Here is a 23,381-nt window from a genome sequence, read left to right as displayed (position 1 = left end):
TTACACGCTATGAGATCCACTTTCCATTAAAGCTACGGCAGTCCCAATGGACGAGACCTCTCTAATTGCATAATCCGATGCTGCTTATTGTTCTTGCGAATTGTGTCAGACGGATGAAAGCAGGGCGATCTATGACCATTGCTGTGTTTCTTGACGAGAAGGGAGCATTTGATAATGTCACACATGAGGCGATTCAATCAGCTTTACAATCAAGTTGTAAATACCCCCTTTGGGGGTATTTTGAATAAATAAATAAATAAATAAATAAATAAATAAATAAATAAATAAATAAATAAATAAATAAATAAATAAGTGGCATTAGTGGACGAATGTGCAACTGGCTGCGTGACTACCTTCACGAAAGATCGATTTGTATGTCAAAAAGTGAAGGTGACACAGCTCTGCATCAAATATCTCGAGGAGTATCTAAGGGGAGATACTAAGTCCCATCCATTAGAAGATCTCACTTGTTGGCTTGGAAAAACGCTTACCACCGAGAGTTGAAATCTCCCTTTATGCAGATGACATCTGTATATGTTGTTCCGGACGCAATAGGAGCATTGTGCTTGCCCTACTGCAGAGACCAATAGGCTGCACTGAATCATTTTGAAGTAAGCGTGGTCTCGCCGTGTCGTCAGATAAACGCTCAGGAATTGCATTTTCGAGGCACGATCTTTCGCGCTACGTGCTGAAAGTTGCTGGTACTCCGATACCGTACGTCACAAGCCATAAATTTCTGGGAGTAACGTTTGAGAGGTTACTGTCATTGCCCCACATGAGCAACAGCTGAAAATCGTGCTCTGGTTTTACGCCTCTATTTTTTTGTATACTCTCCACCATTAAAAGACGCTATTCAACACCTTCATTACTACGGCTGTATGGAGCGCACTGTGAAGGCCTTCTGCGCTACAGTCTCCCTGCTCTTCAGGGTATATGGCTAACAAATAATAAAATGCTTGAAGCTATGCAAGCTAAAGCCTTGCGGGTCTGTCTCGGACTTCCCGAAAACGCCTCCACAGTGCGTACTCTAGCAGAGAGCAGACGTCTATCTGCATCAGTACTGTTAACCCAAGAGCTCCTTTGTGCCCAGGTGCGATTTGTGGCTCCCGTACCTAATCATCCACACGCAGAGTACTGCATAGAGGAAGTTTCTGACATTCACCGATCACCGTACCAGCACCCGGTCACAACCTCCTCCGTACCTTGAAGGTACGCAGTATAACAAATAAAGACCACAGTCCCTGGCGTTAAAAGAAAAACGAACACCCCCGATCCTACACTTAAATACTTTGCTCTTGAGCACATTTATGGTTGCGACAGTGCATACCGCCACATTTATACTGATGGCTCTGTCACGTCCCTCTAATCAGCGATTGGCGTCCGGATTTCGTCAACGCGCATCACAATTTCAGCGACGCTCAGTCACTGCAGCTCGACTGCTGCTACCGAGCTGGCTGCCCTGCGAGTAGCATTTGCTTACATTCTACAACAACCGCCAAAAGCGTGGATTATCGTCAGTGACTCTCGCGCTGCACTGCAATAGTAAAGTCATCAGGAAGCCTGCAGGAGCCGATTCGGAGGTCGTGGATTCGGATCCCACCGGCGGCATGTGGTTATTTTTTCTTCTGCTTTTCTAATCAATTAGCTTTAAGCGATAACGTATTCAGTAATATTCTAAATTGATGAACACCACAAAATAAATAAAATTAATTAAAAAAATCCCGTGTGCCCCTTGGTACTCAAAACTGCGCAAAAAAAACGAAGACACAGAACGAGAAGGCACGACGCTCGTTCTGTGTCTTCGTTTTTTTTGCGCAGTTTTCAGTATGAATTCCTACCAACTAGCCCAGTTTACCGTTCTTATTGCCCCTTGGTTTCTGTGGCTGTTGGCTTCTCTCATATTTATATCGAGCCCCTCATTCCCCTTCCCTTGTTTGCTTAATTGCTTAGCGAGGGCCTCGGTCCTGGCGGCCTTGACGCCATGGGAGGCATGGGAGGGTTGTCACGCAGCTTCCACCCTCTCCGTTCGATGACGTTCTACATCACACCTGCGGTAACTCAGGACGTTCTACGTCCGCCGCTTATGAGCGTGGGTGGCGCTGATGAACACTCTCAGGGTTAGGTTACTTGTAAACATAAATACCCCCGAAAGCGGAAGGTTTGACAGCCGTCGCCGTAGCTCAGAGGTAGAGCACCGGACGCGTAACTCGGAGGTCGTGGGATCGGATCCCACCGGCGGCATGTGGTTGCTTTTTGTTCGGCTTTTCTAGTCAATTAGCTTTAAGCGATAACATATTCAGTAATATTCTAAATTGATCAACACCACAAAATAAATAAAATTAATTAAAAAAAATCCCCTCTGCCCCTTGGTTTCTGTGGCTGTTGGCTTCTGTCATATTTATAACGAGCCCCTCATTCCCCTTCTCTTGTTTGCTTAATTGCTTAGCGAGGGCCTCGGTTCTGGCGGCCTTGACGCCATGGGAGGCATGGGAGGGTTCTCACGCATCTTCCACCCTCTCCGTTCGATGACGTTCTACGTCACACCTGCGGTAACTCAGGACGTTCTACGTCCGCCGCTTATGAGCGTGGGTGGCGCTGATGAACACTCTCAGGGTTAGGTTACTTGTAAACATAAATACCCCCGAAAGCGGAAGGTTTGACAGACGTCGCCGTAGCTCAGAGGTAGAGCACCGGAAGCGTAGTTCGGAGGTCGTGGGTTCGGATCCCACCGGTGGCATATGGTTGTTTTTTCTTCTGCTTTTCTAATCAATTAGCTTTAAGCGATAACATATTCAGTAATATTCTAAATTGATCAACACCACAAAATAAATAAAATGAATTTAAAAAAATCCCCTGTGCCCCTTGGTTTCTGTGGCTGTTGGCTTCTGCCACACTACACACTTTGAGCTACGTCACCGTGTTGTGCTTCAGTGGTTACCCACTCACTGCGGCCTCGCAGGCAACGATCATGCTGACGGTGCAGCAAGGTCAGCGCATGGCGACACCTAGCTCCCACCAATACCCCTTTCTCGTAGTGATGGCGCGAGTCTTCTGGCTACTAAATCCTGGCAGGCGCAACGATCTTGGTGGTGTGATCTGCAGCGTCAATATCTTCGCAATATCTTCGCATCCACCCCACTTTTGAATTCCGCACGTCATGCAGTTTCGATGGACGTAATCGAATTGCCTGCACCGATTTCGTCTGGCCCATGCCTTCCCTAAATTCTATCTTTATAAAATTGGTGTATCAAGTAGCCTTCTATGCTTGACATGTAGTGTGCGCGAGGATCTTGAGCACTTCAACTGCCGCTGACAAATCTTTAATCCCCATCGCTAGACACTGTTAAGTGATTTAGGACTGCCTCAGGACGGCTCCGTGCACCTGGAGCATGTCCTTGAACCCTGAGTGATGACACCTCTGCTGCGCAAGGGAGAAAAGCATTCTTAGTTTTTCTTACGGATACGGGTTTAGTGGACATACTTTTATTATCATATGTGTTTGTGAGTGCGTGAGTGTTGAGTATGCTTGATGTCACCTTTCTGTTTTACAGTTTTTCTCTCTTTTTCACCCTCTTCTTTCACCCTCGTCTGAAGTAGCTTGCTAGGCTCACAACCAGGCAGACCTCTTTTTAATTCATTAAAGTGTCTCTCCCTCCTTCATCCGATGCTGTGGCTACCTTTCCCGAAGGTAGAGAGGTTTCCTCAGAAAGGCTTTCTCACAGGAGCAGGTACATTTTCCACGTACTGGCTATCTTCCTCTGTGGCGCACCGGCAGGGCTCCTTACAACTACGCTCTCTGAATCCTTGTCACGATGGTCCGAAACGTCCTCATTTTAAACCCACTCTAACCACCCTACATCACACCGCCCGCTCGCATATCTCATCGCACCGGCCATCCACTGCAAGTGTCATGCCAACGCGCCCGCACCGTCACTTTTTCCGCATCCTTTTTTCTTCGCACTGCTAAAGACTGGAATGGCCTTCCCCACGACGTTGATGCCATCACCTGCCAATCAAGTTTTGTGACAATTTCAATATGCATTTCATAAATATCATGTAAGCAATCATATTCAACCTATATTTGTGCTCCCACCCCTTATGTAATACCCCCAAAGTGGGGTCTTTAAGGTAATAAAGTGAAGAGAAGAAGTGAAAACATGGGCTTTAAACTTGTATGCAAAATTGAAGAGCGACGCTCTACTTTCATCGTAGTCGTACATTTTCAGGAGCTCCAGCGGTGAGAGCCCATACTTCTGCAATAAAGTATTTGTTGAGCTCATCGTAGCTCTCCGCGCCACCGTCTAACAAGTCTTTGAACACGTCATGTGCTTCGCAGGAAAGAAGCGCGACAAACACCTGTACCCAAGCATCGCTCTCAATGCGCTTTCTCTCACACATGCGCTCGAAAGCCGCTAAGTACTTCACCATATTCTCGGCGAACACGTTTATGTGTTTGGTTTGGTTTTTGTGTTTTACGTCCCAAAGCGACTCAGGCTATGAGAGACGCTGTAGTGGGAGAGGCAAGGAGGAGGAGGTAGAAGACGAAAGGCAGGGAGGTCAGGGCTCCAAAAATTTCAACCTCCTGGGGTTCTTGAACGTGCACTGACATCGCACAGTACACGGGCCTCTGGAATTTCACCTCGATAGAAATTCTACCGCCGCGGCTGCGATTGAAACCGCGTTTTTCGGGTCAGCAGTCGAGCGCCATAACCACTGAGCCACCGCGGCGGTTCGCTAACACGAAGGGCCGCAGCCTGTCTCTTGCAGAACGGATAATGCTTTATCACTCTCCAAACTAATCCGATGTGCTTCAAGCTCCAGATCCACCAGTTTCATTACTCGAGCATGCTGTTTTATCTCAGGCTGCTGCTATATCTGTGCCCGTTCGCGGTGAAGGCGGTCTTTTCTGTCTTCCTCTTCGCGCTTTAGGCGTTCTTGACGCTCTCGCTTTCCTCCTTCGCTTTCACGGCGTTCTTGACCTCCTCGCGCTCAATGCGTCTTGGCCTCCTCACGCTTAAGGCGTTCTTCGACCTTCTGGTGCGAACGGCGTTCCTTGGCCTTCTTGCGTTCACGGCATTCTTTGATCTCAGCCAAGTCCGTATTCTTCGCCCTCCTTCCGCATGATCTTAAGGATCGGAAGCTTTCGTTCTGCGGTGTCCAAATCAATGCCCAACTCTACCAAATACAGATCAGACATGTTCCTATATCACAAAAGCGCCGCTTCCCTCTGTGACAGCAGAGCTCGTCGCCATTCGTGACGGCTTGTCCACTTTAAAGGACCTGCTGTCTACTCCACCGAACTGTCTTCTCCTATATACCGACTCACCACAAGCAGTAGGGGCTCTACGGCGGGTAGCCTGTCCCCAGGGCATTGTTGTTGTTGTGTGCCGCATCATGGAATCGTATCCATGCCCAGTCTTAGTTGTGCGGGCTCGACGCAATACGCGCCGTCTTAGGGAAGCGGACAGTGCGCCCCATTCACTGCAAGTGCCTTACCCGCTTTCTTTACTGAAGCTATCCGCAGGAGACGGCGACCTACCTATCATAGAATTTCTGCGCCGCTCCACGCGTTAATAAAACAGCGTGGATCCAACCCTCCCTGCGATTTAGCTCACCGTGAAGAGGTGACGTTGAGTAGAATCCGAGTGTATGCTGCGCCGTCGCCTGCGGTCCGGGCCAGCTGGACATCACAGACCCTGCTTCTGAATTGCCCCTTCTGCCCCGCTTCTTCTACAGAAGCAACGTTAGATCAATTTCTGATAACTTGCCCCGGACTTCGGGAGGCATGCAAGCGACACTTCGGCATTCAGAGTTTCCACCCGATCCGACCACCAGACACTAGGATCTGGTTCCATGGGCCCCAGTACTAGGCCTTGCTGGTATTTGTAGCCGCCACCGCTGTGCACATGTATATACCGGGTGTTTCAGCGAACAATTTCAAAAATTTCCAAAAATAGGATTTTCGGGTAAAATTATGGTTTTTGCGGCATGGTGATGCCAGGCCTAGCGGACACCAGAAAACCGGTGAATCATCATAAATGGTGAGCTGGTTAACTAATTTCTAATAATTAATTTTTAACTATACGAGTTAGGCGATTATTTGCAATTAGAGATCTGTAGCAAGTCGTCATTAATAGGCATATCAGTTTTCGGAATTTCAAAATCGCTATTACTCCTGGCGCTGTGGCTTGACAAATTTTGGTTATTTCGACCAGTTATATGCACTGGAGGTGTTGCTTTTCTGCATGCTTTCAAAAGCCCATGTATTTCCACATGATGCAGTCAAACCTAGTCGAGCCGCAGCGGCGAGAGTAATTGCGTTTTCGAAATTCTAAATACTAGTTGGTTTGGTTTATTGGGGTTTAACGTCCCGAAGCAACTGAGGCTATGAGGGACGCCGTAGCGAAGGGCTCCGGAAATTTCGACCACCTGGGGTTATTTAACGTGCACTGACATCGATCAGCACACGGGCCTCTAGAATTTCGCCTTCATCGAAATTCGGCCGCCGCGGAAATTCTAAATACTGATCTGGCGATTACTAACGACCGTCTTTTAATCTCTGATTACAACTCTACTAGTCCTCTACTATTTAAAAAGTTAATTATTAAAAATTTGTTTACCAGCTTACTAATAAGATAATTCACCGCTTTTCTGGTGTCCTCTAACACTGGTAATACTACGCCGCAAAACTCATATTATTACCCCAAAAAGCCGATTTCTAAACATTTCTGAAAATGTTCCCTGAAACATCCTGTATAACTGTCATGCCGCAGGCATTCTAGCGCATTTAAAAAATAAACATTTATATTCAATTACATTCAATGAAGTCACCAAGAAAATTAACTGTTTGGGTAAATAATTGACTGTCAGAATTAGTTTATTTAGTGAATTACATGCCACATTCATCAGTAATTTGGTCCCGCCGTGGTGGCTCAGTGGCTATGGTGCTCGGCTGCTGACCCGAAAACGTGGGTTCAATTCCGGCCGCGGTGGCCGAATTTCGATGGCAAAATTCTAGAAGCCCGTATACGGTGCGATGTCAGTGCACATTAAAGAACCCCACGTGGTCAAAATTTCCGGAGTCCTTCACTACGGCGTCTCTCATAGCCCGAGTTGCTTTGGGACGTTAAACCCCAATAAACAAAATCAAAATCATCAGTAATTTGATCGAATTATTAATTATGCCCCTGAATTAGTTAATTAATCAATTAGATAGCTTAATAAATTAATTGTACTGTTAGGGTGCTTTTATTATGTGTCGTCGGAAAGACCGAAACGCTGTGTCGAACCTTCCAGCGTATTGAGGCGTAGCCAACACCAAGAGAGCGAGCAAGATCAAGCGCAGCGTAGTGTGGGCGCACGTCGGTAGCGGTACCGTGACAGTTGGCCACGGACAGTACAGGACAGCCTGGTGACTTATGGGGAAGAGTGAACAGAGGGGTCGAGTACGGCCTCAGTTGGTTGACGTGGACGGTTTCGCGGCCACAGCGACGCAAGTCCGCAGAGGGTGCAACGGGCTCAATGATGTAATTCACTCGAGAGGTTTGCTTTAGAGCCCGCTAGGGGCCATGATATCGAGCCAGCAGTTTCCACGAAACGAAGGAAGTAGTGGTAGTTGCCCAGAGCCACGAAAGGGAGTCGGCAAGTTAGTATGTAGGGGCCTCGGAGTTGTAGCGGTCATGTTTTTGCTGCAGCTTGTTCTGCGAGGTCAATGAGTGAGAAGCGGACGGTGTTCTTCTGCGTACATACGTGGCAGCGTGGGAGAGGCGCGAGGACTCGTAAATGTAACATAACTTGCAGGCATTAATGGGTGGAGGGACACATTTGGCAGACCATTGTGCGAACTGCAAAGCGTGCGAGCCGCGGCTGAAGGAGATAAAGATACTTGGCAGAAGCGGTGATAAGACGGCACGTGAATTATTAGAAGCCTTTCACATCAGGAAGAGGGGTCATGACTGTGGGAGTGACACGTCAGTTAATCTTTTGCAGGCAGAATACAGATACCTTGAGCACGCATTGTGATATGACGATCTGTTTCTTTACTGCGCATGTCTCGTTTTATGTATATATTTTCGCTCTCTTACCTGCGAATAAATCAGATGAAGTTAGCGCCTGTCCTGTTTGTATCCTCCTCTTGTGTGCGTTTTTCGTGTGCGCTTAAATTTCATTTCAATATAAACTCGTAAATGTCGGGTGAGTAGCGAAGAATAGTATCCATCGTGCAGGGGGGCTCGCGGCCGCACAGAAGAAAGAAGGGAGAGAATCCAGCGGTGCTTTGCGTTGCAGCGTTACATGCATAGGTGACGAAGGGAAGAGCCTAGTCGCAATTGGAGTGTTCGGCGTTGACGTGCATGGCCAGCATGCCATTGAGGGTTCGGTCGAAAGGATCTGTCAGGCTGTTCGTGCGATGTTGGTAAGACGCAGCGCTACGGTGGATAATGCGGCATTCCTTGAGGTGGACCTCTGAAGCGTGAGACAGGAATACGCGTCCACGATCGCCGAGTAGTTCTTGAGGAGTAACACGAGGAAGAAGCAGATTCTTTACAAGAAAGGAAGCGACATCACGTACGGTCGCAGACGGTAATGCAAACGTTTCAGTATAACGGGTGAGTGGAATTACGGCCACGATAACCCAACAGCGCCCAGCAGGAGTGGCAGGGAGGGGGCCATAAAAGTCTATACGTGGTCAAACGGGCCGGAAGGATAGGGCAACGGCTGCAATGAGGAAGATGAGTTTTGCGCAGTGGTTTTACGCCGTTGACAGAAGAAAGACCGAACAATCTGGAAAACAAAGCGGTACACGCAACGCCAGTAGAATCGCGCACGCGTGTAGGTTTTCTAAGTGCCGCCATGCGTAAACTGGGGGACGGCGTGGAAAGCAGCGCAAATGCCGCTGCGTACATTCATAGTGATGGTTCAACAGCGCAAACACACACAGACCAAGAAGGAGAGCAGACACACACAGCGCTGTGTGTGTCTGCTCTCCTTCTTGGTCTGTGTGTGTTTGCGCTGTTGAACCATCACTATGAATCTACACCAACTAGCCGAATCTGCAGTTCTGCTGCGTACATGGCGGAGGACGACAGGGAGCCATATGCGTTTTGTCGTGTTATTTTGGGTTTAGTGGCGCATAAGCACCTAAGGCTATCAGGCGCCAAGCTCAAGGTCTAAGAAAATTGTTTTCTGCAGAATTTTACAAATCACCGAAAAAAAATCGGTGGTGCGAAGGGCCTGCAAAATTGAGTTGCTACAACATTATAGTGTTTGGTAAGAAATTTTAGAAATGGCTAGTATTATCTTCTTGATGCGCCCCAGATCAGCGAAGTTGGATTTTTGTGTAAAGGAGAATGTGTTCTTAAGTGCAAATCGCCTCCTAGCTTCTTTAAATGAAATATTTTCCTTTGGCTTTATGGTGATTATTTCTTTTTTCCTTTTTCCAGGATGGACACGCCCTGGAATATGCAGCGTGGTCTCCTTCACAGTTGGCGCAGCGTAGGGGTGCGTCACATTCTTCAGAATAGAAGCCCTTCGAAGCGCATTTGGCGCAAGTTTTACGGCTTCGGAATCTCTGGGAGCCGGGGTCAAACCTTTGACACTTGAAGCATCTTCAGCGGTTAGGGATGTAGTGCCTTACATTTACTTTAAGGTATCCAACTTCGATGGTTTGACTGGTGCGCCCCTGAAGGATTTCAGTTCCTGTTAGGTGGAAAACTTCGATTTCAGAGATTACACCTGGGACTGTGTTAAGTTATCGGTGTGGAATCTCGGAGACAGGGATGTTCCCTATAGACACAATGTTTAGAATTTTCGAACAATGTATCTGATCGTGCGGTTCTAGGAGTGAGTCGCCGCTGGCCTTTTCTGAAACCTTGTATCCAGGGCCCAAGGCATCTGTTAAGCACTTCGACACAAAAAAAGGTGGTATTATTCTTGTTTGTTTTTCTTCGCTTTCACTATAGATGATATAAAGCTTTGTGAATTGTGCTCTCTTTTTGGAGAAAAAATCTGCTGCATCGTTTCGCCCTCAATCTAGAGAACGATCATGTTTGGAAAGGATGGAAGCCATAAAAGTTTTAGTTTTATGGTCATGGTTCCAGCCACGCACCACGGAGCCCAAGGGGGCGGGACAGGAACTTGCAAGCAAGTCCTGCCCATGCCAGCTGTGCACCTCAGCTATAACCAAATATGACGCATCTCAGGGTATTTGGTCACACAAAGTTGCCCTAGCCACCAGGAAAAAAAACAAAGAAGTGAGGAGGAGACAGGAGAGTTGTAAGAAAAAGATACGAAAGTAAAAGATGAAGGGGAGGACAGGAAAAGGCGACCACCGATTTCCCCCGGTCGCGTCAGGCCGGAGGTGCCGTCTACAGGAAGCTGGGGCCAAAGCGGTGTGTTGCCTCAGCCGAGGTGTCTCAAAGGTCCAAACGCTCGGCATCGGCTCAACCACCAGGGTCCTCTCTTCCCCGGACACGCCTCAGCCACGCACGGCTAAGCGCGGGTGCTGAGGTCCGTGGTGAAACACTGTTTACCATCATCCCCCTGCGGGGATGTCCCTGCGGATACTCAGGAACCCGTAGCGTCGCAACTCACCAACATCTGCATGAAGCAGATTCCCCTGCGGGGAAAGAACGTAATCAAACATAATCAAAACAAAAATATAGAAACAAAAGTTACAACACAGTCAAGGTCGTAGTCACACAGCCAAAGCACGGTATGCAGGCCACAACAAAAGTGCGTGCCCAACACAGGACAACGTAAGGCTACTTTGGGTAAAACTTGGAGAGGAGAAATGAGACGAAAGATAGAAATCAACGTGGATAATTAGGAATTGTGTTACTTATGAGGTGAACCATTTGAAGGAGAAGAGCACAAACAGCAGGGTCTCTCAGAAGGGAGGGCAAGTGGATTATGTAATATGTGAAGAGCAAAGAGATTTAAAACGGGAAACTAACCTGTTAAGACAGGGTTCGGCAATTTCCCGCAAAAACGTCTCTAGCAGCGAAAATCAAGGTCATTAACTGACGTGAATACCGGTACGCCGCGCATTGTTTGTAATGCATTTTCAGTTGTTTGCACACCCCTGCATGGACGTTCCAATGCTGTTTGCATCCTTCGGTGGCACACTTGACTGGCTGTTTCACGTGTTCCTGAGTGCACGTCGAAGGTATCTTGTACATTAAATGCCCTGCATCGTCAATATCCCGGTTCTTAAGTTTTCTTTCGCAGGGGTTAACATGCCAGTTAATACGTCAGCTGTTTGTCGAGTGCTAACGAAAAATAATAAACTTTTTATGGACAAGCAAGATAGCGGAGAGATAATACGGCAAACAGCGTGAGTAGTGATTAACGGAGGTTAACGTGTGGCGAACGCTGAAGAATTGATAACTTTCTCTAATGTGGTGTAATCCATGCGCATAACGCCGGCGCCATCACTGTGAGAGCATTGATTTTAGCTGTTCCCTTAAGTGAGAACACCTTCTTGCGACACATTGGTCCTTGTCGAGCCCTTTTCGAAAGCGCAGTGACGGCGAGCAAAGCAACCCCATACGCTTATTAGTCTGCCTTGTCAAGAGTGCAAGCATGCACGAAAGAGTCGCGCTGGAAATAAAGACAGGTTAGGTGCGATGACAAACGCCACTTTAATGCCGTCGGGGAAAGGGCCCTCGTACAATGACCTACACACTGCAAAGAAACGCACCATTACAAAGGCGCTGTAGAACTTTATTGAAAAGCAGGCGATAAATTGTATGGTAAGTCTCGGACACAAATTTCTTCAGGAGTGGGACATTTTTGCCAATTCCTAGAGTATCTGTCGAAGTGTAGCCCAATTTTATGTATACAAAATGGGCTCTATTCATAATTCGTTAAACTGGCTTCCCCACGACATCGGTTTACCAAATAATGTCTTCACTGGCTTCCAGAAAAAGGAGAATAAAGTGGCGCTCAGCATGCATGCCGCTGCTTCTCAGTTGTACGTAGTATCCGTACGGAAACCGAGTTCCCATTAAAAGGTAGGAGCTGCGGGCCAATCTGCCTCGCAAAAATGTCAGCAGTACGACAAATGTTATCCTTTTATCACGGCACCTGGTTTGATGGAACCATGAACATTTTCCCGCCAATACTATTTGGGGCCAAATTTCTGTATCGATTTTCACTGCTGGGATTGCTGGCGCGAAAATGGCGTCAAAGATATGCTGCCAGAAACACTGTGCATTGGTGTAAGAAACTGCCCGCATGACATATCCTGCATTTCACAGGTTGGACTTTTCAGCACTTTCATAAAACATGCAACAGTCACTTTATGGCTGCGGTGTTAGTGTGCTGACAATGAGGTAGCAGGATCGAATTACACCGCGGTCTCATTTCAGTGACGGCGAAATGTCAGGTGCCTTTCTGTTCTGCGATGTGAAAACACGAAAGCACCTCGCACAGTGGTGCTTAATCTGGATCCACATCCCGAGGGCAGCTCTCCCTTGTTTGTTTCTTTTCATTCATTCATTCATTCATTCATTCATTCATTCATTCATTCATTCATTCATTCATTCATTCATTCATTCATTCATTCATTTTCGACAGAATCAGGTAAGATGTACATGCAGTCAAGGGTTCGACGGCATACAGTCTGGTCAGGAATCATGGCTTGATGAGATTCACTGGTCACTGACCACGGTCAGACATAAATGCCGTTTCGGGAGCGTTACGGCTCCCTTGTTCACAATCTTCCCGAAACGTCATTTGTGTATGACCATGGTCAGTGACCAGTGATTTGGTATATTTGGTTGGTTTGGTTTATGGGGTTTAACGTCCCAAAGCGACTGAGGCTATGAGAGACGCCGTAGTGGAGGCCTCCGGAAATTTCGACCACCTGTGGTTCTTTAACGTGCACTGACATCGCACAGTACACGGGCCTCGAATTTCTCCTCCAAAGAAATTCAACCGCCGCGGCCGGGATCGAACCCGCGTCTTTCGGGTCAGCAGCCGAGCACCATAGCCACTGAGCCAGCGCGGCGGCGCTCAGTGACCAGTGAATCTCATCAAAAACATGTACACGCACATATACATTCCATTTTTCCATCCTGTCTGGAGAGCCGAGGCAAAAGGCGTATTCAGACGTAGTCATGGCGTATTCAATGACGCATTTCTTCCCCAATTTCCTCCAAAGTGTACCCCTTAAGGAAACAGCTACTGCGCGTTCCCGCTTCTCATAACGAGTTGCTTTTACCATGCACTCACATCCTGTGTGCTGAGAGATGTTATCGTCATCATCAGACTGACTACGCCCATCGCAGGACAAAGGCCTCTTCTATATCTCTTCAAGTAACCCTGTCCTATGGCCACCTATTGCGATATGCGAGGCGGATGTTCCATTGCGAAACCACCGCTTTGGTAACAGCAGTCACGGTACTTCGGATATGTCACAACGAAATACCTTAATGCCTGTGTTAATTTTTGTTGGATGGCGAACTGCTTTCTGGCCGAGAACTTAGCCTGCGCGTTAGACTTGCTAGATTTGTCAGCGCTGACTGTTGTATATGGAACGGATTACAGGTGGTTGTAATTATTCTTCCACCCTCCACTACGGCCCACCTTTCTGTCGTTCCCTTGACCCTCCCTACGGCAACACCCTCTAAAAACTCTTGAGAGGGTGTTGCCTACGGGCACTATTATTTTTCATTCCTTTAAACTCGCCCACCATATTTTTTGTCCCTCCCTACTTTCCTTTCCCTCCCCTTTCTTTTCCCCTGTGTGGAGTAGCAGGCCAGGGCCATGTTGCCACCGGCCGACCTCTCCACCTTTTCCTCATTAAAATTCCTTTCTCTCTCTCTCTCTCTCCCTACTTTAACCATTCTCTTATGGTGCTGCTGAGGCATCCGCTGAGATGTGAGACAGTTACAGCGGCTTTTCCTTTCCTCAAAATACAATATTTTCCATTCCATTCACGAACGTTCTACGACGCGAAACGCAAGAGACGGGAGGGATGACGGGAACAGAGAGCGACAGCAGCATATGTGTGTGTCTTTTCTCCTCGCTCTTAGTGTCAGTCGCACTTTACACTGCGCAACGTTCGTCAATGACTAATGTTATTAGAAGCGCCAAAGGTACACGGAGAAGGAGTGCTCCTCCTGATACCCACTCCGAGGAACCTGAGCCGTGTGCCCAAATGACCTCTCGGATACAGTCGCTGAGGTATTAACATATTAAATGTTATCGAACGCCAGAAAACGAAATCCCTGACAGCGTTCGACCGTCGCCTCCAGCGCTATGCGCGAACGGCGTGGGTGAAAACCCCGAAGCCCATCACCGCCGATTTGAGGGGGCAAGGGCTAAAGGCCTGCTCTGGCCGCGTGCATCGATTCTAATTCCTTGGCCAAGCGTAGCGTATTGGCTTCGCACAGACTCGGCGGCAGACGGCGGCCGCTTCGACCCAAGACGCGCTCGAAGCGAATTCAATTCACCCCTGCGGTAGCACTATACCTGCGGCAAGTGAGAGCCCATCGCCAGAAGAAAGGGGCCGTCGCCCTCTCCCTGCCTCGATTCCCGCATTTGCTCTTTTTCGTAGCCAGCGGCAACCAGCGCCGCAGCAATGAGCGCTGGGGTTTTGCGCTGGCCGCAATTTCGCGGCGGCAGGTTTATTGCCCCACCGGGCGGGGAGCCTTTCAAATATTGAAACGCACCTTTCCTGCGCTCTTAAACCAAAGTTTCCAGCGAGACAGGCTGAGCCAATCAGCGCCGGCGGAGGCGCGAGCGGGCGGGAGAGGAAAGGGAGGCCAGCACGATCGTCATCACGCCCACGATCATCATCATCAGCTGCAACAGCTCGTAAATCACGCGCGGCTCTCGCTCGCGGCTTCTTCATGACTAGATCAATACGAAACCTGTTTCTTTTCACTTCCTGGCCTCACTCCGCGTAGCCAAAACTTTATTATTCCTTATATCGGGCTCCACGACGACGCACTGTGCGCGAGTTTGGGAGGGAAAAGTGCCGCCGAAAATGTTCATCGAACGGAGCCTCCCATCGAGCGAGCCTCAAGAAAAAGAGGAAAGCGGAACCAAGGCGAGACGTGCGGGCATAGTCGCGAAAAAAACGGCTTGGAAGGAATCCGAGATCTTTCTTGCGTGCAGTATTGATGTCTGCTATAACGCTTCCGCGGCTGTCCGAATCGCTGCAGACGACAACGGAGATGTGATAAAGCGGTGCAGTCGCAGAAAGGGAGGGGGGAGCTTGGCGCATCAGACCATCTAGGAGTAGAACGCTTTCTGCAGGTGGCCGACGCGGCCGATTTGTCTTCGTCCCTTTCCCCTCGTTCTTTCCCTCTAATGTTGCGCACCGGGCCAGTGGGCTCCTGCAGAACACTCTCTGCGAACACCTGACGAGCGCTTTCTTGGCAAAGAAGCACGTCGGGTCTGTAGCTGTTCTTGTTTGTTTGTATTTTCTTCTGAGGAAACTTGTTTGAGACCTGTAAGGAAAAAAAAACACAGCTGCAAATCAATCCTGCTGGACATGAGCAATGCTAGTACGTTCTCCTTCGTGCGGCATCCGCTGAACTTCTAGCTAACGTGATTCATGAAGTTGCCAGAGTCAGTGGGGAAAAACGTCCTTAACAGACAGTGCAGGAAATGTGTTCCACGTCTGTAGAAGATCTCTAAATCTTCACTGATTTCCTCATACACATTCTGGGGGTACAACGCACTGCATGTCGCCTACGCCGCGGCTGAGGAAAAGAAAAAGCTGCACTGTGTCTTCTGCTACGGTGAGCGAAGAGTGAACCGCAGTCCATTTACCCGGAAGATAATTGCACTAGTTCAGCGTGCCCATTCTTGACCCTGGAGTGAATTCCGAAGGTGCTGTTGAAATTATTATCCAAAGGTGGTATGCTCGGACTGTGCTGCGACTTCTCCAACTTACCTAACCTGCGACCCCTTCAAGTGCACCCGTTACAAACAGACACATGAACTCCATGACTGCAGGCTACTCACCAAAGACGCTAAAATGTTTCGAGGTTGCTGCCAACAATCATCGCACCCCATGTCCTTTAGCCCAATTAACTGAACGCACCTGTACGCTGTGAACAAAAGCTGTCAGCAGATTTCTTTCGCATGAAATTCTATCCACAAAGTTATCCACAGGAAAAATTCCGCATAAAGTTGCCATAAAAGGCTCCATGCCCTAAAGTTCACAGGCGTGGTGAGCGCATTGTGGTCAGCTTTTTCGACAGTGACACTGACTGGTATAGTGGCACTACTCTGTACAAACCTTATGGGAACAAGCTTTCTTTGCAACAACAGCAAAGGAACGCCGAGACACAAAACCTCCATTCTGCGGAACTCCTCGTCAGCGCTATAGCACCACCAAACTGCCAGTGGTCGAACTTGAATTCTGAGCGATCCGCGGCAGCGCATAACCAACTCTTAACACGCCGCCTCCCTGCGTCAAGCGATTGGGCGCCGAGCCCGGCGTCCTCGGCTGCAACGGCCCCATTTACCGCTTCGTTTCGGTCGTGGAGAGGATAAGAGATTCAGGAGGAAAACGGTGCAAAAAAACGTGGACAAAAGAGACAAACACGACAGGACCGGCGCCGGTCCTGTCGTGTTTGTCTCTTTTGTCCACGTTTTTTTGCGCCGTTTTCCTCCTAAATCATGAACCAACTAGCCCAGACTAGAGTGCTTCTTGAGGATAGGAGATGCCACCGGGATGCTACCCATAAACTTAACGTACTCCGCTTAGATTGTCGTTCAACCAATTAATCGGCATGCGAAGCCTAAAACAATTGTTCTCCGCCTTAGAATAAAAATTCGGCTCGCGAGCATGCCACAATGGCTGGTAGCCGGCGCTCTCCTCCGTACTGCTGGCCTTGCCGTAACCCTCCAAGGAACTGCATGTCAGCGCTTGCATTCGCAAGCACCGAAATCTCGTCGCCGTTGGAAGTAATTGAGAATCGTCGAATCAGAAATTAATCAGCATGGAAATCATCGATTACGTCAATGAAAACAGCACTGTGGGCGCTTACGTAGCGTATTCTCGTAGCGTAGCGTGCTTACGTAGTGTCATCCACGGCATTCCGCCCGACCTTGCGGATGCTGCGGTGGCACTACATCAGATTAAACTGCCACCTCACTGCTCCTCGCTGGCGGCGTCGTCACATAGTGTTGACATTCCATTGGCCCCAACTACCCAGCTACTGCCTTTACGGCCGAATGGTGACCCGTATCCACTACCACCGACCCCGGGCTATTAAACGCTCAAAATTGCCGCTTTATCGGTCACCGTGCCGGTGTGCGTCCATGCACGGAGGCTTTTTGCTTCTTTCGGAAGAGTCTCCTACCTCTAAGCTCCACCAGTGTGACCTCCACTGTTTTCAGTGCAGAGGAGACCATAGTGCGCGCAATCCCTTGTACCCTACAAAGATGAAAGCCTATAAGCGCACCCAGAAGGTCTCTGGTCGTGGCCGCGTTTCTGCAAACACTGCCATGAAGTCCTCCTACACAATTCAATTCAATGTTTATTTTCCAACTCTAGGTTGGGGTGCACCTCAGCGAAAAAGCAGTTTTTCACTGCTTGAGAGTGCCGAGGGCCCTCGCATACATCAGCAGGCGACAGTTTTAGCAGGAAGCTGCTTTACATGGAAAATATTACAGGCATAAACACAGGCATAAACACAGGCATAAACACAGGGATAAACACAGGGATAAACGCAATATAAAGGCAGTATAAACGCAGTATAAACGCAGGTATAAACACAGGTATAAACACAGGTATAAACACAGGTATAAAGAATAGATATGTGGTTACCGAAATAACAGTGCAACCTGATGGTATTACCAAAGGGATACAATCAAAGCATCAAAAGGATTGTTTCAACGTTTCATGAAATATTCGAGAACTTGTCTCCGAGTAAAAGTAGTGAAATCAGCACGCAGTTTTTCATGTTTATTCAGCACAAAGGGAACCTGGTATGTAACTGATTGAAGCAAGTATCCCGTGCGACGATGTGGTAGAAACCACATGTCTAAAGCACGGGTTCGGGGATCACTTCTTTGACTAGTTAAGCAAGAAGAAGCGGTTAAAAATGCTTTAAAATCTTCACTTGAAAAGAACAACGAGTAGACTAAGCGGAATTCAAAGACAGTCATCACATTGATAATGCCAAAATCTGCAAATAACTGGCCGGTTGCATGTAGTCGTGGGAGATTGCCAATGTAGCGCAAAGCTTTCTTTTGCAAACGATGAAGAATGCACAGATTCTTAAGGCTCGTTGTAGCCCACACAAGTGTACAGTAATTAATTCTAGAAGCAAAAAGAGCGTGGTAAACTTGGAGTCTGGCTTTCACTGGTAAGAGCTGCCGGCATCGTGATACTGCACCTGCTGCTGCTGATAGGTGTTTTGATAATATGACTAGTCCATGTCATATCAGCGGAGAAGGTTACACCCAATATTTTAAGTTTATCAACTATTGTTATCACTTCAGCACCAAGTACAAGAGGGTGGTTTATATCCACATGTTTGTTTCTGGCTTTGAACAGTACACCTTTAGTTTTAGTTGTATTAATTTTTAGTCCATTAAGATTGGACCAATCCCAAATTTTCAGCAATTCAGATTGAGCTTCCGCTAGAACTGCACTAATATGTTTGCCAGAAACAAACATGCTCATATCATCAGCATAAAGCACAAATGATGCAGTATTTCTATTTTCAACAGCGTCATTAATATATACATTGAACAAAAACGGCCCCAGAACACTACCTTGAGGTACGCCAGAGGTAACTGTTTGAAAAGACGAGCAGATATTGTCAATAGAAACACACTGTTGGCGGTCACATAAGTAAGATTCAAGCAACGAATGACATACACCACGTAAGCCATATGCAAACAGTTTGTGTAATAATATTTGATGACTTAGACGGTCAAAAGCTTTGCTATAGTCAATAAATATGCCGAGTGTAAGGTAGTTGTTGTCAATGTTGTTAATTATAAGTTCTTTCATTGTAAGTAAAGCCGTTTCAGTACACCTGCCTTTTCGGAAACCGTGCTGGCAGTCGGTTAGTAAGCTATGCTTCAAGAAAAAGATGTTAATACGTGCAAATATTAGTTTTTCTAGTCCTTTTGAAAATACAGGAAGTATAGATATCGGTCGATAGTTATTAATATCATTCTTTTCGCCCCCCTTATGTATAACGGATACTCTTGCTTTCTTCATAGCGGTTGGAAAACAGCCTGATTCAAGTACTAAGTTAAATATATACGATAAAAAATCTCTGCCTCTCCCGTAAACGAGAGTAGAGTAAGCATGAAATGTTTACGGGCCTAATGTCATCTCGGTGGACACCCGAACCGCACCGTACAGGAAGGGAGGAACGCCACCACCCGTTCAGCGCGATGCCTTGCCATTTGAACGCAAGGTTTTTTGAGGAAAGGAAATGGCGCAGTAATTCTCTGCCATCTCGGTGGACACCCGAACCGCACGTAAAGGAAGGGAGGAACGCCACCACCCGTTCGGCGCGATGCCTTGCCCTTTGAACGCAGCGCTTCTCCCCCGGATCACATACGACAACGAAGTGCAACATGGCATTTATGTGCTTTTTGCACGCGTTATTAGAAATCGGAAATTATAATTCCGTGCATTATCAAACCCACAGCTCCACTGATATCTTGATAAACATTGAGAAGGCACTGGCAGCAGTTATTTTTTGTCTCGTTTGGAGACCAACCGGCGCTTGCATGCCGGTCGCGTAGGAGGGCTTAGAGAGTCTCGTTAAATCTCGTGAAGTCTCGTACGGTGCCCGGATGTTCTCGTTTTAGAGCCCGGATGACTGGAATTCAGTGCCCGGATGAGTGGATTTCCGTGCCCGGATGAGTGGATTTCAGTGCCCGGATGTTGGCTCTCGGTCTCGGCGTGACGTCACCACACTGCCGACAACGGGAGCTAAAAGCATTTCATGCTTAATAGGGTGCGATGATATCAATAACGTATTTAACCGGCTTTATTTGCAAGTCGTCAGCATCTTTGGCATTACTGTTATGTAAGTTCAGAAATGTGGAACAGATTTCTGCCTCATCGGTTGGCGGAAGAAAAAGAGTGTCACTGCAGCGAGATGGAAAGGTGAAATCTGCTTCCAGGCTATCTTGTGTATTTGTCAAGTTGACAAAATGAGTATTAAAGTGTTCCGCTAAGTCAACACCGGAGAGGTTTGTATTGCTTAGAAATTCTGCCGCTGAAAACCTTGGATTTCGGCCCTTCAACACCATGTTTATAACATTCCATGCCATATGAGGACGACTCTTTAACGTATTTGTAAAAAGGTTATTATAATACAATTTCTTCGCTTTCCTTAGCTCCGCATTTAACTTATTTCTGCATTTCTTGAATTTTAAGAAAGCCGATGGCTCTCTGGTGTCCAGGAATTTTTTGAAAAGTTTGTTTTTCTTCTTTATCATTTTCAGATGATCGGGCCCAACCCAAGGCTTTCTTATACTTCCATTCGATTTCACTAGTCTATATGGAAAGCAGGTGTCATAGTAACGGCGAAAAATAGAGAGGAATGCATTGTAGGCATCGTTCGCATTTGTTTCCTCATATACAAGAGACCAGTCACCGTCTGAAACACACGCGCGAAAAGAATCCATGTTTGCTGTCGATAGGCACCGAGAGATTATTGGAGGCTTAAGCATTTTTTTCTTGGAGAGATTGCTTGAATATGATATAAAGATGGGGCTATGATCACTTATGTCATAGCTTATAGTGCCCGCAGTTTCAACTGCTGTGTCTGCGTTTACAATGAACTGATCAAGCAATGATTGTCCTGGCAGCGAAACGCGAGTTGGTGTCGAAATCACATTTTTGAAGCCGCACGAAGTCACTATATTATTCAGCTGTAAAGAATGAACGTTATCACTGCCCATGTTTACATTGAAGTCACCACCTAGTAGCAAGCGATAATTTTTATCTGCAACATAGTCTAATACTTCTTCAACGAACTCGAAGAAAATGCTATGGCGGCCAGTTGGCGGCCGATATACCACAGTAAACAATTGTTCTTCGGCTTGTACGCACAACGATTAATAATCCCTAGTGATCCGCGTAAATGGTTTAAAAATGTCGGAGGATATGTTTTGCTTGACATGCATCGCAACGCCCCCAACACGAGTTTCACTTCTGTTTAAAAAATAATGTCTGTACCCGTCTATAGATAGCATGTCACTGTCTAGACGATACCACGTTTCTGTGAACATTATCACATCGAACTGGATGCGGCACTGATCAAGAAAGTTTGAAACATGTTCCTGTTTAGATATAAGAGATCGCGAATTTATATGGACTGCAAAAACTGTGTTCTGTGTACAACACTTTAAAGGAATGTTGCAAGGGAAACTGTTTTCCAGGTATAGCATAGTGTTCTGAGGACGGCAGTATTGGTCTGCGTGACCAGCACCAGCGGCTTAGACAATCTTGTCCAAGTCGCCCATGCAGGTGATGCGCACAGTTGTGGAAGTCTCATTTTGCCTGGCGAAAATTTTGCCATTCTTTGTCCAGGCAAACTTCCATTTTTTATCCTTTTTCCTCGCCACAGTCAGGCTCATTAGCTTTTTCAGAGTAGGGCACAAGTGTTCGTTAATATACACGGCAGAACTTTCAGTCTGACCAAGATCAGTGTAACCAAGATCAGCAGTTGTGGCTTTGACTTCTTTTGCTTTACTCAGGAAAGCATCACGCTTCGATCGGTTGCGAAACTGCACTATCACATTTGGGCATGTCAACTTCTTAGCCGGAACCCGGTGGCAGGCTTCAATATCTTGAGCTGTTATGGGCACTTCGATTACTTCTCCAATTTTTTGGAAGATGTCAGGGAGGTTTTCGTTGTCAGCTTCGGGAAGCCCTTTAATTTCCAGGTTTCTGTTTCGAGAGTACTTCTCCAAATCGGTCAGCCGAAGCTCAAAAGCAAGGAGCATGTTCCGTAAGCTGTCGCGATCAGCAGATAGCGCAGCGTTTTCTTCTTTTAACGTTTACGCTACTTGCACGTTACAAGGTAACTAAGGCGCGGAGAGGCTCGGTGGGCCCGCGACCAGTCGTTCCACATTTTTGCAGGAAATGCCGGTAGCCCTGTCTACTTCACCAGCAAAAGACACTGCTGCTCTAAGCGCCCCGTACTGCCATCTGCTGGCAATACACCTCACAAATCACTCACCAGCGCTATTCTTTCCGCATAAAGACCAGCCTGCGGGCTCCCACGCCCGCCCAGTGACACTAGGGCAAGCGGCTTCGTCGCCTCACTCAAGGCTATCAGCCACTGTATACTAGCATACACATCAAGCCCACAAAATGCAACGAACCAAACCCCACAGCACGCTAGTCATCCATTGTCCTAACCTCCCAGGACAGCACAGACAGACGTCGTTGGCCATATGCAGCAGACGTGGTTGGCTAAATTTACTAAAATTACGAAAATACAAGCCACGTAAAGTTACGATGGGAGACTCTGCTCTGAAGTGAGCGAATCAGCACGTTTGCGTAAGCACAACTGCTGATGCAACAGCAGCTCACTCAACTCATGAATTCGGTAGACAAGCTCCACCCCTTTCAGCGCCAACTCCACACGGCAGAAGCCATCACGCGAAAGTACAATTCATTATGATTGCAGTTCTGCTTACGGCCAACTCCAAAGCTACTTGCACGTTACCTGGCCACGTGAGCTTTACTACCCTCTCCGCACGCTCCAGACCTCGCGGTCTTGCACGTGTGGCTGCGCCACACTCCTCATGCTCCGCTCTGCCCACCATGACTGTTATATTGCTCCAAAAGCATTTCCATTTATTAATGCGGACATCCCGTACATCAATACTCGTCAATACTCAATACTCGCACATCATTACACCGATTCAGTAATCGTGACGTGCAGCGTGAAGGGCAACTATACTATTCGGCTGATGAACAGGTACGCCGTACTGAATGCTGCTCTGCTTACCAGAAACTGTAGACGCCGTTTAAACCAATTCCCAAGGGGACTTCTACAGCCATCACCAAGCCTGGGGATACCCCTCATCCAGCTCGGTCGGCAGGTTTCGGATAAACCTGTCTTCAAAACCACACCTCTCTCTCGTCCGCAGTAAAGAGCTCAAGCCAGGTGTCAGCTCCATTACACGAGACACTAATGTTCATCTCGCACGGGCATGCATTCAGAGGAACCGCTCTGGCGAAACCTACCAAACAATTTGGCAGCGCCCACTTTCTCATTGAAACCAGCATCACTCTCCCAAGAGGGAAACGTCGCCACCGTTCAACGGCCTCTTTACCCCTATTACAGACTCCGCCTCTATCTTAACCAACATCCTTCTAAACCGCTTGAAGAATGGGCTTCTTCGATCCCGACAAATAGCACCAAGCA

Source organism: Amblyomma mixtum, chromosome 4, assembly GCF_055824585.1.
Source record: "Amblyomma mixtum isolate Tamu chromosome 4, ASM5582458v1, whole genome shotgun sequence".
In the NCBI taxonomy this organism is placed as follows: domain Eukaryota; kingdom Metazoa; phylum Arthropoda; class Arachnida; order Ixodida; family Ixodidae; genus Amblyomma; species Amblyomma mixtum.
The sequence above is the reverse complement of the archived record's forward strand: the minus strand, read 5'-3'. Positions refer to the sequence as shown.